At 44.9% G+C, this 17,144-nt stretch overlaps 1 long non-coding RNA gene across 1 annotated transcript; it reads left to right on the plus strand.

Annotated features, from left to right (window-relative positions):
* Positions 1–60: 60 nt before the first annotated feature.
* LOC124416117 lies at positions 61–13,083 on the plus strand. The gene is made up of 3 exons (XR_006930754.1): positions 61–196; positions 5,829–5,832; positions 13,071–13,083. It is a non-coding gene; the product is annotated as an uncharacterized LOC124416117 (long non-coding RNA).
* Positions 13,084–17,144: the final 4,061 nt, after the last annotated feature.

The following is a 17,144-nucleotide window of genomic DNA, read 5'->3' on the forward strand; positions in this document are numbered from 1 at the left end:
AAAACAAAAATTCGACGTACCGTTAATATTGTACTTCGGTGGAATGATAAAAGAAAAGAAGAAAAAAATTTTTCTACGCGTAGTCGCGTAAAATAATTCTATGACAAGCAGGAAATACGTAATGCGCGATAATATAGAACTACTGTAAATACAAACTGTATAAAATTGGACAATAAGACGATGACGTAGAGACAAGGTAAAAGGTGAAAGAAGTAGATAAGAAAGGAAAACAGAAAATTAAAAAAAAAGGAAAAAATTAAACAGAGATGAACATATTTATTAATGTAAATAGTAGGTATAAATATTATATATAGTGACGCAGTTCGTGAAATGGGAGGTAAAAGTTGAAAATTAAATATAAAACAAATTCTTTAAAAAAAAATTACATATCACTCGTGTCATTTTTTGCCATTCATTCAATGAAATCCGTAATCACCCGATCCCAACCCGATATTCCGTAACAAGTAAACAGTTTATTCAACGTTTTTCTGAAAATCCTCGATCCGCAGACGCGATTCGACCGGCGGAGCTTTCGCGTGGCCATTACTCCGTGGCACCGCGTTGGGATGCTGGATCGGCCGTGAAAGATCACGCAGAGAAGGACCATTCGTCATATAGGACAAGCTGCAGGGGGATTTTTACGCTGGCATACATGCGTGTATGTATGTATATTGTATGTGTATATATTTTTTTCGTTTCTCTCTCTCTCGCCGTCGTTGTGATTTAAATCTGAATGGGTGTACGGTAGGTACGGTATGGTAGGTTCGAGACCGGAGTATGGGTTCCCATAGAGGAAGGGCTCGGTCTGGCATGGGGCAATAAGGGGAGTGCGTGAGATCTATATTAGTATATACGCTGCGCGGCACGCAGCCCGAGGGTTCTCAAATACAAAATTCTATTCCACTTTCTAACAGTTGGCAGTATAGAAATATTCCTCGATTCATCAGACGCATTGCATCGGATGCTGCTGCACCCACTGACGCCGAATTCTCGTGCCGGGAGCGCAAACTTAAACAAACTTTCAACGCGACGCGACGCGGCGGCTTTACTCTCTAACTCAACTTGATACACATTTTTTACGATACTGTGCTTATACGTGTCGCATGGATCAGAATCCATACCCCTTTCACAAATTAACCCCCAACCCCCGGTTTTTATAGTCTGACAAAATTTTTCACCGATCATCTTCGAACTGAAACCGAACGCGAAATCTGGAAATGTTGGGGACCATTCGACCTGAAATCAAATTACTCATTTCAATTTACTAACCTTTATTTCTGTCGATTTTTTACCTCGTGATCGGATTTTATTTGACTTTCAGGGCACCGAGTGATTCTCAATGGTTTCCTAACTTTGAGGGCGATATTTAGAATTATTGGAAATTAATTTCGTACGAATCACTTGATGAAGTGGAAATCAATTAGAGCACATGATGAGACGGAAGTCCGTGCCAACGAATTAATATCATTCGACGTTTATCTCAGAAAACTTACAAATATTTACGTAATCCCGAACACGTCGTTTATAATATTCGCAATTATTTTCATTAAATTTAATTATCTCGATTGAATCCTTGTTATTTTGAATTTCATTTCCAATAGTTAAATTTATGGGTTCCTTGAGCCAGCAGTCTTTCGCAAAGTATCGAGGAAACGCTGATTTCGATTCGGAACGAATTCCTCTCTTCTCTTAATATGAGAAAAACTGAACAATCGTTACAACACTTGCAATTCGAGGGAACAATATCAATTGCCAAGAAAAGAAACAATTATTCCTCTCGATCCGCAAAACTGAGTCAAAGCAGAGGAAGAGAGGAACTTTATGCAGAGGGAATTCCAATCGAGTGGGTACAATTTCTGACTACATCTTGCCGAGACGCCCGCTTTCGAGGGAGGAAAGCTATAGATTTGAGTACCGTCTTGAGCGAGATCCTCTCAAATTATGAGAATACCTAAGTGCACTCTACACTGCACGAATATATTGGCATAAATATATAATAACCCACGTCAACCTGATTCGTTTACGATTTCAGTTATACAATATAGTACAGATATTTTATACCGTGAAAATGTTAACTTTGCGATCAAACGGGTATTTGTGAATTTCGCTAGTTTTGTTCTATTCTCTATTCTATTCCAGCAAAGTCTTCTCTCAACTCTCGCCAACTAGACCAAAAAATACCTGACTTAAATCAAAGAGAAATTTATCGTCAACTTGATAATCAGTTTCCAAATTCTATACCTAATAAGATTTTCTTGAAATCATTTATTCGAGAATAATTTATAATAAAGATAAATATACCTCTGGTGTAAAAATGGCGGCGTATGAACCGCGTTCCATCGCATTCTACTGACGTTGAATAGATAAGGGAATCAAGCAGCCATGAACCGGAATCGCGGGATGCCTGGCCGTCGATGGAACGTGTGCAAGAAAGGGAAAATCCCGAAATTTCTGTAGCGTGCGCGTGCATATAGGACGTAGAACAGACGAGCACATACGGACGTGTTATATACTATAAATTCGAGCGTACGAGGTCCGTTCAACTGTGAACTACCCGGCTAACTAATGTTTGCTCAAAAAATCAACCCATAACTTTGTTACCAGGACTCGTGAACTGTTGTCGCGTTATATTTCGCATGCCTATTTCACCTCGCCCCGTAACAATGCACGATGCGAGAACTGAACGAAACGATGTATTATGCAGCCATATGTATGTACATACATACATACAAACGCTATATCTGTCAGCGCGTGGATGATTTTTATTCCAGCGTAACAATACGAATCATTTCTCGAAACATGTTTTCTTTTTTTTTTTGTTAAGAGAAACGAATTATCGAGAATCAAATATCTCTGCGTTGTGGAAAATTTTTTAAACTCATTTACGGGTCTAATTTCGATTTTTGAAACTTAAAAAAAAAATTGAAGCTCTAATTTGATTCGGGAACTTTTTCTTTTCAAAATCCTTTTACAAGAACTGTAACATGACGAGTCAGACATTACGGTAAATCTGCATCAAGTGCCCGTAGGGTTAAAAAAAAAGGCGCGATTTTTAACGGACATTGATTTCACAACATCGACGAGACGTTGAAATTGTTCGACGAATAAGTTACTAGTGCAGGGAATCAAGAAAATCGTTGAGTCAGGGACGTACACCTGTGTGCCCTGGTCTTAGCTTGGATGTGGCATGACGCACAGGGGCCTAAGGATGCAAACAATTCTCCATAGGTGTGCGGACACACACTAATGCTCGCAGTGTAAGCGCAGATTCGTAGGTACAGGGGACCACATATCTCGGCAGTACAACGCGAATGGCGAAAGGGTGGGAGAGGGAGGGAGTCGGCGGTAGCTGGAGGGTCCTAGAGTTAGGCAATCAGCGTTGATGAGGGGTGAACGGGGTGGGGAACTGGTGCTCGGACAATTAGTAAGCGGCCCTGAGCCGTCGGATGAGAGGAGAGGAGAGGAGAGGAGGAAGGCTGCGTCAGGGATGAGGACGGGAACCGGGAACCGGGAACCGGAGGGCCGAGGGCAGCACGCGTGTGTCCGTATGCCTGTACCCACTCGTATTTAACAAACGTTAGAGGCACTTCGTCGGCGAAGTGTGTCGCCGCGGAGGGCCAACTTCTGATTGGGCTCAGGGCGACGCCTGTAAGAAATCGAGGGCCGTGAGGCCTCTCATTTGCCGTGAGATCGTCTCCGAGGAGGCGAGAGGAGAACCGGCCCTCCCTTTCTGCACCCGGAGCTCGGTAATCGCTCGAGTCGTACCCGAGCAAAGTCGAGATAGATTTAAATAAATACACTGAGAATCGATGAATGGTAACGAGCCGGCTGAATACCTCGCATTGGGATGCAAAGATGCTCGTTAAGTCTGTTCGGTCGGCTGGATGCTGCCGCTCTGCCTGCGACGCGAATCTTAAGGACTCGGCTGGACTTGCTGTTATTGCGTTACGGCTCCTGCAGTAAGCTCTCGCCTTTCTACGGCAAATTTCATCCCTACGTTCGCGCGAGGGCTTGTTATTACGCTTAAGCTCTCCACGGTATTTCTGTATGAACATTTTTTCAATGTAATTATTCCGAAAGCCGCCGCCGCCGACGCCAATTCCGACCAGCAGCTGCGGACTTCCTTCCTCCGCGCAGCTTCTGAGCACTTGTATTTATACCTACAAGAGTGTTAATTTGACTGGAATTATTATTCCTGTCTCGAGTTTCGCGGTGGCCGCAAATCATCGAGCTACTCACCGCTCTGTGTATCTTATCTTTCTCATTTCTGTGTGAGAATGAAAATTGCAGGTGCATCGTCAAGTGTGGAATTCTGGGTGAACTGCGGCTACCTTCGGAACGTATACCTTCTACCTACGTTCAGCTGCAACCAGATAATAACCATGAGCCCCAATTTTATTCAACGCCGTAAAAGCTAATAAACCGCAAAAATCCTGTTCCATGTTTATAAAACCACACAGCAGTAGGTATACGGCGTTTGTCGTCGTTCGTATAGCTAAACAGGCACGACCTGATGGAAGTTGGGCTCTACGGTTTCGCAGTAAGCAGATATGGTTATGGGGTCGACGAGGCGGCGGCTAGAACCAACCGGCCAGACCCCCGCTTTACGAGGACAATTTGATTTTAGGCATTGATTTTACGATAGGGTTTTGCATCCCCTGCGAAAGCCACTCGACCATTCTTCGACCGGTTTTATTTGAGGTAAAAGTTGCGGTCGTTGCATGGAAAGTGAAATAAAATTTTATCATTCCGTAATCCCGGGAACCGAGTGTTTTAGGCCCGAGCTTCTGCTCGCCAGGTATAGAGGTACCAATTTCAATTTTCTCCGGGCTTTGACCGAACGAGTCGAGTCCGAAGCCTCGTGCAAAACCGGATGCCAGGTCGAAACGGGAACTGAGATCACCCAGCTCAGTTTTGATTCTGCGGCCTAGCTCGCGGTTGCGATCTGCGGGTTCTTAGCGGTCAACCGGCCACCTCGACCGGTCCAGTTCACCACCCAGAAGTTCCGGCTCTCAAAACCCGTCCTCTCGATTAACGCTTACTTTTGCCCTCCATCTTGCCCCGGAATTTAGTCCATTGATTTTTCATCCACAAAGAACGATGTGATATATATCTGCGAGATCAAGGAACCTTCAACTTTGCTTGAAAAGGAAATGAAAAATGAAAAATATTAAAATATTCAGGGTACATATAAACGTGCGAAAATTATGAGAACAGTAAATGTCACCGTGCAATGCAGGCTCGTATTTTCTTTCACTCTGTCCCTATTCCTCGTTCTATATATTGCTTCGATTGGCTAATAGCGGCCGAGCGATCTGACCGAGGGCAGTGCTGCAGAACTCATCACCCAAGAGGAAGTGGACAAGTCGGAATAATTTCCTTACACCGTCACCATCGTCTGTCCCGGGTGACGGCTGGCCAATGCAGCCCAATATCGAAATGCGAACTGCTCTGCCCCCTCAGCGATTGACCAATTTATCCAATCGATCGATCGGCTTTGAAGCGAAGATGTGATTTCGCCTGCTGGGAAAATGGAAACGAGGAATTGTAAGTTACGGTTTTTGATTGGTCGGCAGCGAGGTTTATTTTTCGATACTTTTTTTTTTTCTGCCAGTGTTGATTGCTCTGACGAACGTACGGAAGTTTTCATTGAATCTTGAGCTACACACGCGAGCTGGAACGTTGACAGCGTTTAAGGCCCGAGAACGGTAAATTACTCGTTTTCTTTTATACAGACCGTAAGGATACTGAATTCCGTCGCGAAAAAAAGGAAAGCAAAAACGTGAACCGCTGTAACTGTTTTTAGTGCAAAAAAACAGGGCAAGAAGAAAAGTACATAGAAGTATACGGGCTGTGCCGTTTTTTGACCGAATAAAAAATATTCCAGGAACAAACCGGTGACTAGCTGTATATGATATAAATAGATGCACAGGTACTGGGTATGCAAAAACCACAGAATAGTGTCTAGATCGCCGTAAAGGGTCCGAGGTATAATGAATATCGAAAACCGAAATCAAGGACTTAAGGTTGGGTCGTAAAAGTAAAAGGGATTTTCTTTTTCGGACCATCGTCGGTGTCTCCGACGCTCGTAAGGAGGTAAATTAACCAGTCAAACAGAGCCCAGCTTAATTGGCGAATAGTAAAACATCTTCCGAGAAAGCTGCGAAGCCTGCGGTTGTAATAAAGCCAATAAAACCGTGCCAACCGGGAGTGTAAACCCTCACTTAGCCTATCCCCAAGCACGTTTCCCAGAAGACTTTTTCCCTCTTCCCCAAGCTACGAATTTCTGACTTTGCCGAACAGTTTACGGCGGGAAAGCGCCGTAAAATTCATGCAAGGATCGAGTATAATATGCAACGATTTCGTGATCGCACTTCGTGATCTATATGATTAGTATGTACACATTTATCCCTAAACTGAAAATCTGATCCTGGGTTTAATTTAGCTGTTACATAGTGCGCAGCTATTCTCAGCCTCTTTTCTTCTCCTTTTTGCAGATTCCATACAGAAATGCGTGTGTAAAACGTGTGGATATCCATACGTATGGTGTACGAAAATCGATATCATCTTACACAATAGATGTTGCAAAAATTATGGATAGACGATAGGTCCTGCATGGCACTCCGGGAGAATGTCTCATCCATTTAGGTCCGTCACACGTGACTGGGTGGGGTGAGTCTGATCTAAGGGTTCTACATGGGAACAGAGGTTCTCATGTAGATCCAGGCAGAGATTTCTCCATCCTTGCGCACCCTTTGCTGTCCAAACACCCTGCAGACTTTACAATCGCGATGCTGAGCTCGTGATTCGTTTTTAAAAAAGAAAATAAAATGCTTCACTTTGGCAACGCGGTGTCTAAATCAATTTATTTCATTTATTTATCGACGAATCGGGACATTTGCAGAATTTATACTGGGGTTAACCACTCGTCGAAAATCATTACTGCAAGCGGTCAGACAGTATCCGCTAATTTGTTATTCTTGTTTGTTTCAGGATTGACTGAAGCACTTCGAAAAACATCGAGGATGACCTTAACCCTATGAATGAGGAAAAAAAATTAGGCATTGTGATACGGAGAATGAGAAAACGTCTCGAAGTAGAACCAAAATTCGAGGATGAAAATCACGAAAGGTACAGTATACGGTGTTTATTTATTTATTTATTCATTCATTCAGCGTTGTACAAGAGTGACGGTCTATTGGCCCAATAAACGAAATGTGATACAGTTCTCATCGTATTATCGATTATTCGCACATAGTGTTCGGTGCAGCGTGCGGCAAGCAGCGGTCCAGGTCCCCTCGTACCTTCATCCCCTCGTCCCCTCGGCTTGTGCACCCTTACATACGCGGAGGGACAAAAGTGGCGCAGTGTTCGATGCCCCTCGCCATTTGGGGGTAACCACCCCGGCCTCCACATCCTCCAGATTCTCCGGGCCCGCAAGGGGTACGCCACGACAACCCCCTGGGTAACCCCGACCGACCCCTCAAAATCAACCGCCCCTTCCCTTATGCTATTCTGTATGCGGTATTAGCATGGGGTGCCTCCAGCCCAAGAGTTTCCTTCTCTGAGTCACGATGCCCGATCAACTATTGTCCAATCTCACCGAGGTTTGCACGTTAGCTCGCTGCTCACCCCGACATCCCAAATCTCTGAGGGACTCCTCTACCTGTCAGCGCCTTTCGACCTATCCCCCGTGGGTCTTCCGAGGACGTCAAATGCTTTGAGCTCTCTTCCTTCGCGCCACGGGACTTCGGGGTTAAGGGTTCTATCATTTGGCAGCACGTGAGCATACCTCGAATATTTTATCCGGACACAGTTTCGTCAGTTTAACCCAATGCCAATGTCGACGATTAAGATAGGGTATTTGATTTTCAAGAAAATTGAATTTCCCTCTCCGAATGATGCCAACTATCGAGTATAGAGTATGTTTCAAACATGATGAAACAACTTTTCTTCTCAGTACATTTACTAAAAATTGAGTGATTTAGGCATGGTGTGATGCTGTGCAAAAAAAAAAATAATTATAATAATTGTCTGAAAGTCAATGCGTGAATCATAAAAAAAAATCTTTGTAGAGCACAAATTTAGAATACAACATTCACACATAGATATCCAGTGAATTGAGAAAAGGTCTAATATGTAGATCGGTTCAAAAATTGTTCGACGCGTTATTTATTCTGTCTCGCTTTACAACAAGCCAAATATTGACCTAACAATCCTTCCTGGATGTGACGTGACGTGACATCCTTCTTCACCTCGTGACGTAAAGTAGTGGGGTTCGTATAGTTGATGCGATTGGGAACGGCGAGGGGGAGGAAGCTAAGCATTTAACAGGAGCGCATACAAACGTATCAAAAGCCCTAAAGCCCACCCTCTCCGCTTTGCCTGTGCTTACTAAAGTTTGAAACACAATTATGTCCATACCAGGTCGAATATATGGGGACGCGTCTGTCCGCGCGCTACACGACATAATGTATGCGACACGCATGTGTGCGACATGGGGTTCTTTGTCCGGGGGGCGGGCTAACACCATTATCTAATACTCTACGGTCTCCATATGCGGTGCCCCAGCTATAGCCCACTGCAGAGGGGGGCATCGCGCTTCTGTGCGAACTCGAGGGCGAACAAGTATTGTCCATTTGATCCTGGGCCCAGCGAGTGGATCTGGAAGAGTTAGGATGATCGTAGAAAATGAGCTGCAAGTTTTCCTGTGTCAAGTGAAAGCTGGAAATTCCCCTGCATTCACGAGCCACGACTTATCATTGCAGTACGCGTTTCGTTGAGCTTCAGCAATGAAGTAGGGGGGGCGGGAATTCCCACAGGGTGTAATAACGGAGCCCATTTGCAGCGGGATACCGTGGTTCGAGAATAAGGTGAATCACAAGTAGGTATAATATCCAACGCAGTTAAACACTTAGCGACAAATTAATCCTCGGGCAGTCACTCCCTCGAAATATGAGTAAAGACGGTAAACGGTAAGCCAAAATTCTCTGGAAATACCCTTGCGTTTTGAAAGGCTGCGGGGAGAACAAAAGGCTTGGGTGAGCTACGTGCTGATGAACCCTGGTTTGGAGCTTGGTAATTGTCAACGTCGGACATCAATATGCCGCAAAATTAATCCGCTCAAGTGTCCAAACATTTAGACAAGTACGATGTCACCGAGGCGATCCCTTTGACCGCCGACTGTAATAGGTTCTCTTTGAATGTGAAAAGAATTAAAGGCTCCGATCCAAGCCAATACGTATAGGTCGACTTATGGCGCGATGACGTTCGCTTAAATTCGATTATCGAGTCGGGTATCGGTGCTGACCTCGTCGTCCCTGACACTGAAACAGCTAGAAAAAAAGGGGAACGTTAGTAGTTTGAATCGATGTGCACTGAAATAGTTGAAACTGAAATTTTACCATTTTTTTATGCGTTGAGATTGATACGAATAATTATCTGGAGGAGTGGAGGAGTGAAGAAAGAAATGATACGCAGACAGTATGGCGGTGCTAGAATTACCTTGGCGGCAGAAATTTAATGTTTTTGTAAGCGGATTGCACCGTGAGCCATAAAATGGCCGAACTTTTTTCAGGTATGGCAAATGAGTATACCTACCTCAATTAATTAGCTGTGTTTCAAACTTTGGGTAAACCATACCGAGGGGGGATGAATACACCGAAATAAGTACAACCTGCATACAGTATTCGGAGTGAAGTTATCACGCGTTGACTAGAAGACCTCGAGGGTTGTAGGAACGCTGAAGGTTTTTAGAAAGTTTGTTAAAAATAAGCTCGGTGCCTGAATTCCTGCAGGATCCTCGTAGCGAAACAAGTCGACCAAAATACGCGGTGCACGTTTAAAATACCGGAGTAAAGGTAATGGGCGAAAAATAAGGCCCGTAACCAATCGCGGCTGGACCCCGTGACACGTTTTGTTGACCTAAATTCAGCTGTTGTTCACGCCGTTGCACCGGCAGCCCGCCGGATCGGCTTCTGTTCGCCAGGCTCAGAGGAAGGTTGGAAAGCTCGCCAAAGACCAAGTCGAATTGGGGTGAAATATTTTCCGCGTGTGGCGAATGCCTTACCTGCGCGGGGTCCGATTGAATCGTCACTTTTGTTGCCCTCCGTACGACCCAGACTTATGGGTACACACATTGGAATGGTTGGGTGAATACAAGCAGCGAATGGGACGCTGCTAAGTGCTGAGAAATAAGACGTCTTTCTTTCCGCCGGAAAAACTGGAGATTAGAAATTCGAAAGTTACTACAGGGCTGTATCACTTCGACAATGGAACGGCGGACGAGACGTTCTGCATTCATTAACGTGAAGGGGTTGGTTGACCTTGAGTCTGAAAGGGAAAGGGATTTTCAATACTGCACTGCTCACTCAGCTCGTCGTCAGTTGTCGACCCGATTTTAACGGACTTTGGTAGTGCCGTGAATAGATTCAGTGGCTCTAATGAGTTACTTTTCAATTTTAGAACGACCTTCCGGAATGAGATATGCTTCGGAAGTGTTGCTCAGTTTCACCGTTCTTCAAAGTAAAATGTCACATCTTGTCGCGAAGGAAAGTAGGTATCAAAGTTCACTGGAAAACTGTTGGATAATTTTTTCAAAATCCTTTATGAAATGTCTCACATTTGCGAAGTATCGTGGAGGACTTGTTACAGTCTTTCTCTTTCACCCGAGCAATATACTGTTTCGGGGATTCGAATCCAGTGGCGTTTTTCACCCACTTTACGATCGGTGGTGGCCAAAATTTTAGCCGACGTCGGGTTTTCGGGTTTTAGGTCAGTGGGGTAAAAGTAAATTGGCGGAGGTTGGGCGGTAGTTGGTACCCTGTATGTCCTAGGTATGTGGATGGAGTTAGAAGACGAGGGAAAGTAGGAAATTTATGCTCAAGTTGGATGCATTATTTCACCGGGTAATTTTACGATTTTATATCAGGTCTTATAAAACTCGGTTATCCCGAGCCACCGCTTTCCCGCCCATAAAGGAGAAACTAGAAATTGAAGGAAAAATTTTTCCAAAACTTTACAACCGCCCTCCGGAGTGAATTTATGAGCAGTCGTACGCCAGAGCGTTGCAGTTGCAGTTGCACCGAACGAATCCCGGCCAGTGGGTCTCTTGTAAACTTTATTGGCTTGACTGCCCTTATAACTGGCTTTATTTTCGGTTCCAAAAATTCTATGGCGCGTGGCGGCTTGTTCCTTAAGCTTGGGTGGGGGCAGCCTCGTCTCTTTAACACGGGCTCTCAATTATATTTACGAAAATATCGTAAGCGTGCTTCAAGCTTTGTGGGAGGGACGTCTGCCAATTTCACAACATTCAAAACCGTTCGTGTCTCTCGTAAAACGGCTCAAAATGCATGAAAACTTGCCAGTAAATGAACATCAACATTCGGCGAAAAGTTGCAGGTGTGATTCAAGGGTTGGAAACAACCCTTATCTAGCCTTTGGACGAAAATGGTATTTTCTACGTAAATTCTATAAACGTTATATTTGCATATCGTTTGAATCGAAATTTACGGTTACAGGAAATCCTTCTTTTCCAAAATCGCTTTTGCGGACGACAGGAAGTTAAGACAATGTACGAAACGATCTCGAGGCCAGATGCATTTAGCCGACCAATTACTCCTCCGAAAGCGAAAATTTGCCAGGTCCATAGAATGGTAAGTGCAAGTGAAATGCTTCGGTCTCGACCCTTCTCAAGTGCATGGTCGTGCGTCTGTTTGCGAGAGAGGATGGCTGCGAGAGGAGAGTCAGGACAGGAGAACGGACGTTGCCAATTATACGCGTGTTTAAGAATTTTGGCAACAATTTTGAAATACCATAAAAGTGAAAGTTTGAGCTGCATTTATGACGAGAGGAGAGCACGAGTCGGATTTAACGTCACCATGCGGCTCGACAGAGCCTTTCTAGTTACGGCGTAAGCAAGTTTACGACATTTTGGAGTTATGGTGGCGGCAGCACGCCCAAGCGTGCCAGCTTTTCTCGCGTCACTTCCCCTTTCTCTGGATTATACCAGCTTTATTTTTGCCCCCGAAGAGGCAGCCAGGCGTCCCTTCAGAAGTTCACGTCTCACGAAAGGCGAAAAAATTATTCCAAATGTTCCCAGGGTTCTCCGATGTAATTGAGACATTTTTGCTGCAGCGCAGGCATCCATTACTCCATATGTTGCACAATCCAAAGCCTGACGGTCAGATCTCAACAATGTCGACGACAATGAGATCCTGAAAAGGAAATCCTCGGACGTCTTGGACGCAACCTTCGCGGGAAAGAGGCGAGAAGAGAAACAGCGGCAGGTCCTTCGGATCCTCAGGATGTCTTTCACCGCTCGTAAGTGTGAACTTCTGGATCCCACGAGATGTCTTGACTTTTCTGTATCAAACGACGCAGCGGGGCGCGAGCGATTTAGACATTCGTTCAACTGTGACCCGCGATGAAACGGCTGTGAATAAGACCTTGTGGCTTTATTCCGCAAGAGATTTCGAACAAAATGCGAAAGCCGGAAACAGAGAGACGTTAGTTGTTTCCGGCTTTCGGAGAGCATTGGCATTGATTAGCGACGGGGCACGTGTTAAACGGTATTCCGGCTGTGATAAATATATCGAGATGAAAGAATTATTATAAAGGCTGCACGATGCAAGTGTAATCAGTCGGATTATCCGGGCATAATCATGCATTGAAGGTGGTTATTGTGGATGGTGCGGGATATTCTTGGAGTTTTCTCTTCTCTCTACACTTCTTTTTCACTTTTCTCTTTTTCTTCTTTGCCAAGATTTTTCCCAGCCTCAGCCATGAATGAAACGAGGGGGCCTACAAACCGCGTTTGTGAATGGATTCTAGCCAAAGGCATCCAGAGCTCGCTGTAGTATTTGGTGACTTGACATAAATCACGTGGAAGCAGCGGCATAGAGACGGCAAACAGTGGCTGACCCGCCTCCCGCCGTCCAACCTCTCCGGACCCTGATACAGCAGCATCCCGAAAAACTACAATGTAAACTGCCACGCCACACGAATAATATCCGTATCCTCGTCGTATGAGAATGTTGACCCAAATGGGAGGGGGGGAGGGAGGGGGATAGAAAAGAAAATGAGAAATCCGTAAACAGATTAATTCGCGATACATTTTGACTCAATGCTCGTGCACGACGGGCGAAAAAATCTCCGTATGTGCAAATAATAGAGACAAAGGTGAAATAGAAAAAGCGGAAACGCATTGAGGCTCCCTTGCACCACGTGCATTGTGCTTCCGTGTGGGTGTTGCACGCATTAACGGACGGAAAAATAAACAGGTTTTTCACATTGAAAAGAAATTTGAACAAGTCGGGGACTCTGACGAGTGTCCACAAACCGGGGAACACGCCTTCGGCTGTGTCAATCTGTAACCAAATGCAGTGCAAATACCGGTGAGAAATTATTCAAGCCCTTCCAAAAGCGACGACGGTTAACTGAAAGGGCGGTGCCGGCGATGGTGCGATGGAAAAGAGCTACATGTTTGTCTAGTAATTGTTGTAACTTGTTGAAAAGTTAATTTATAGTATCGACGGAATTCCGTGATAAATGCCGGTAGTCGAGGCTGGGATTTTTTGAATTTGGAATTTTGATCCTATCATCTCCAAACAATTTTGACGCAGCTTGAGTACGTCAGACTTAAGGTATCAGAGTTCAATAAATCGTACTAATATTGCGGTTCAATGAAGTGTGCGGGCGAATTACAGGCCCACGAAATCGTTGAATCAGCCTTAATTCAGACGAATGATTTTATGGACTTTCCAAGAATCCCGAGTGCCCGCCTATCCGTGTTTCCGCCAATGGAACGGGGCTCGTAAAATTTTGAATCTCGGTCGAAGATGACCACTGTCTCTCATGTTTGAGTCTGATCCAAAAAAATGGGGAATCAACGACGATAGCGTATTCAGAAAACTCCGTCATGGGAAAGGAAATCCTATGAAAGAAGGTGGGTAGGCACAGCTTCATCTAGCAGCCAGGCATTCAGTACCAAAAGCTATTTTCGTAGCCTGCCACCAAGTTCCAAAATATTGTAAGGCGCGGGGCGGAGTCGGCAGCGTCTGAAGGATCGACCTTTCTATGCTTTTCGAAAATCCTGAACAAATTACTCCGAGATTTCATTCAATGCTGTCCGACTGCAACGGAGGCCTGGCTACTGCACTCCATTGTCCGATAAATTATTACCAACTTTGAATACGACAGAATCACTCGAAACATGGACTCATGGGCAGAACCAACCTGCCGTTGATATCTTCACTTCGAAATTCACTTCTCGTGGCTACAAACTTGAGCTGAATCCACGCTTCCGATCGGTCCTCCAATTTTTCACGGAGTCAAAAACGCAAACGGAGTCGAAGAAAAACTTTGGCCATCGTAATATCCCTGCGACCAGCAGTATTATTTTCGAAATTCAGGATTTCGTTTTACAAGATGCACTGCAGGAAACGCTGGTGTCATTCGGCCTGCATCTCGGCTTCCTCTTGCACCTCGGCGTTATCATTTATTTTTATTTTGTCTTGGCGGTGTATTTTCGTTTTCAACTTTACCCACCAGAATCCCACACCCGAGCCACAATTCTAGCTATTTTCGTTTTACGTATTTTTAGCGGTAGTCGCGCCCCGCGGTAGGTGGGTAGGGTAGGTATATACGATATACATATGGTAGTAACGAAGCGACAACCGCATTGGCGACAATCGTCACGTAACGCCTCACCAAATACACGCGGAGGGGAGACTTTTTTTCAAAGCGATAATTACCGGCTCCGTAAACCTGCAGCTCATCTTTCTTCACCCACTGAAAAAAGCCGAGACTCTTTCAACCACCCTCGCCTCGATTCTCTATTAGGCAAATCTCTTTTTCTGAATTATACACATCGAGCAAGAAATAAGTGCCGTGTAAATAAAGAAAATGAAAATTACAACGACTGAGTAAGGAATCGCAAATAATTCGCAGATCGTTTGCACAGCCATGTATAACGCGTCTCTACCTTTTCTCTCATTCACCGATCACGCGAATCAATGTGCCAACTCGCGTTTTGATCGGCTTTTTATAATCGGCGGTTTGCAAATTTGCAGCTCTTTCGGTGAACCCTGGTGGCGTTATGCGGCCAGTAAAAGCCACACGCCAACTCCGCAGCGGTCGCAGCGGTTCTTCTAGACTAGACCAGTCTCCCCAGGAATCAGGCTTTGTCTCCGTATTCTCTCTGGAAACCAGAACTGGAGAAGAAAAAAGATGCAGATACAAGAGAAAGAAGAAGAGGAAACGCAAAAGGCGAAGAAGCCGAAATATTTCTCTTCGACGAGACGGGGATGCTTGACAAATGCTGGCTCATTATGGGTGCCAACCCCCTGCAGGCTGACCTCGAAGATCGCGGGGGGCCCCGTTAGTGTCCCATGGAATCTGCAGAAGCGTCTCGTCGGTCTCCGCAGTTCCGGTAAATACTCGAAACTCACCCATTATTGACCGCCTTTGTTTCCCCAAAGAATTCTACGAGCTCGAAAATCCAACGCCATGTGTTTCCTATCCCGTAGAAATTTGAAATATCGTGGAAAAGTAGCTCTTCCGCGCTAATGAATGTCTCCGAGAAATTCATATCTCATGCTTCATAAAATCAAAGACCGTGAAGCAAAAGCAAATCGGATTTTTCATGCTCTAGATGAAAAAATCTGGAGGACGAACCAAAGAACCTTCTTTCTTGCATGTCTTCGCAGTCATCAAAAATTTTTATTTTTTTTTACAGGATGCACCACCGACCGCGAATCATTCCCCAAGACTACGGGAAGATTTATAGTAGCAGAAACATTGTCGGCGCCGGGAAGACGTGGGGATTAACATATTACCGAAGGGTCAGGAACGGGCCAAAAGATCACCCGAGATGTCTGGACCATCGCTCATCCCGCTCGACTTCTGTTCCCATCCGCAAGAGGTTCCCGAAGGTGGCCGTAGAGGTTGGGTTTGCGGGTGTTTATGAAGCCAACAGTACGCCCATACCCTGCCCTCCGGCTCCAAGACCAAGACCCAGGATATTCCAGGACGTTTCATGAAACACCCGCATCTCGGGGACGCGTCGGAATAACCGGGAGATCAGGTATATCCCCGGCAAAACCATTCTCGTGTTCTACAAACTTTTGCTTTTTTCTCCTCTCTATCCTATTTTTTTTTTTTTTTTTTTTTTTTTTTTTTTGTCAGTTTACCTGCAATCACACATAGACCTGAAAATTTGCAGGTTATTTTTCTCACCTGGACAGCCTGAACACTGACCATCAGTCTTAGCAGTCCCTGTGTTTCGAAACGGTGTATTGAGACAAACCCTGCGAGTATTTTTTGTGTCCTCGTGAATCCAAGAACACAGTCAGACATTACCGATTATAGGGTGAGATCGTATGGAATAATCAATCAAAACTGTTGGGAGAGCTTTTATGGTTGGATGAAATTGTGCATTGGTTTGGATTTCTTCCATATTTGCTGTTCTGTTTCATTTCATTTTTTATACATATCTTCACAGCTAGATGAGAAAATTATGAAAGTACCAATTGTGAGTTTTGTCGTTACAGAAAAGAATCGGAAACTCTTATGGCTTTGTCGTATATGACAGGAGAAAAGCCAGAGAGTTGCGAATTTGAATAGATTCTGATAATTATCCTATTCACTGTTTCGATATGCGTCGATGATCATGTTCCGGGTGTGTTGATCGATAGGAAAGATGTGAAATTTGAGGAAGTGCTAATGAAGGGTGACTACAGCCCTGTACAAATCACCTGTCTAAAAGGCCATAATAAAAGGCATCTGGGAGAGAATGAGGAGAAGAAAAAAAAAAGGAAAAGACGAAGACGAAGAAACCCCCCGCGTGGCGGGCTCTTCCCCATATATCTAGGCTTCATTCTACTTCTCGGTACTTCGTATTTCGGGTATTTATCTCTCGCTGCCCTCCGGCATTGTACCACCTCGGTGCTTGTGAGGGATGAAGCGCGCGCGACCGCTCAAGTTTCGCTTATTTCGTTCAGAGGACGATTCGTTCCGGCAGTAATGCGTTTATGGCCGCCGCGTTCCGCACCCTGAATCACCCGGTTCGGTCCGGGTCAGCCGGGTCGACTCCTCGACGGACGAGTCAGTCACGCTTCATTTTCCATACTCTCCCACTCTCTCCT

Source organism: Diprion similis, chromosome 2 (assembly GCF_021155765.1).
Source record: "Diprion similis isolate iyDipSimi1 chromosome 2, iyDipSimi1.1, whole genome shotgun sequence".
Classification (NCBI taxonomy): domain Eukaryota; kingdom Metazoa; phylum Arthropoda; class Insecta; order Hymenoptera; family Diprionidae; genus Diprion; species Diprion similis.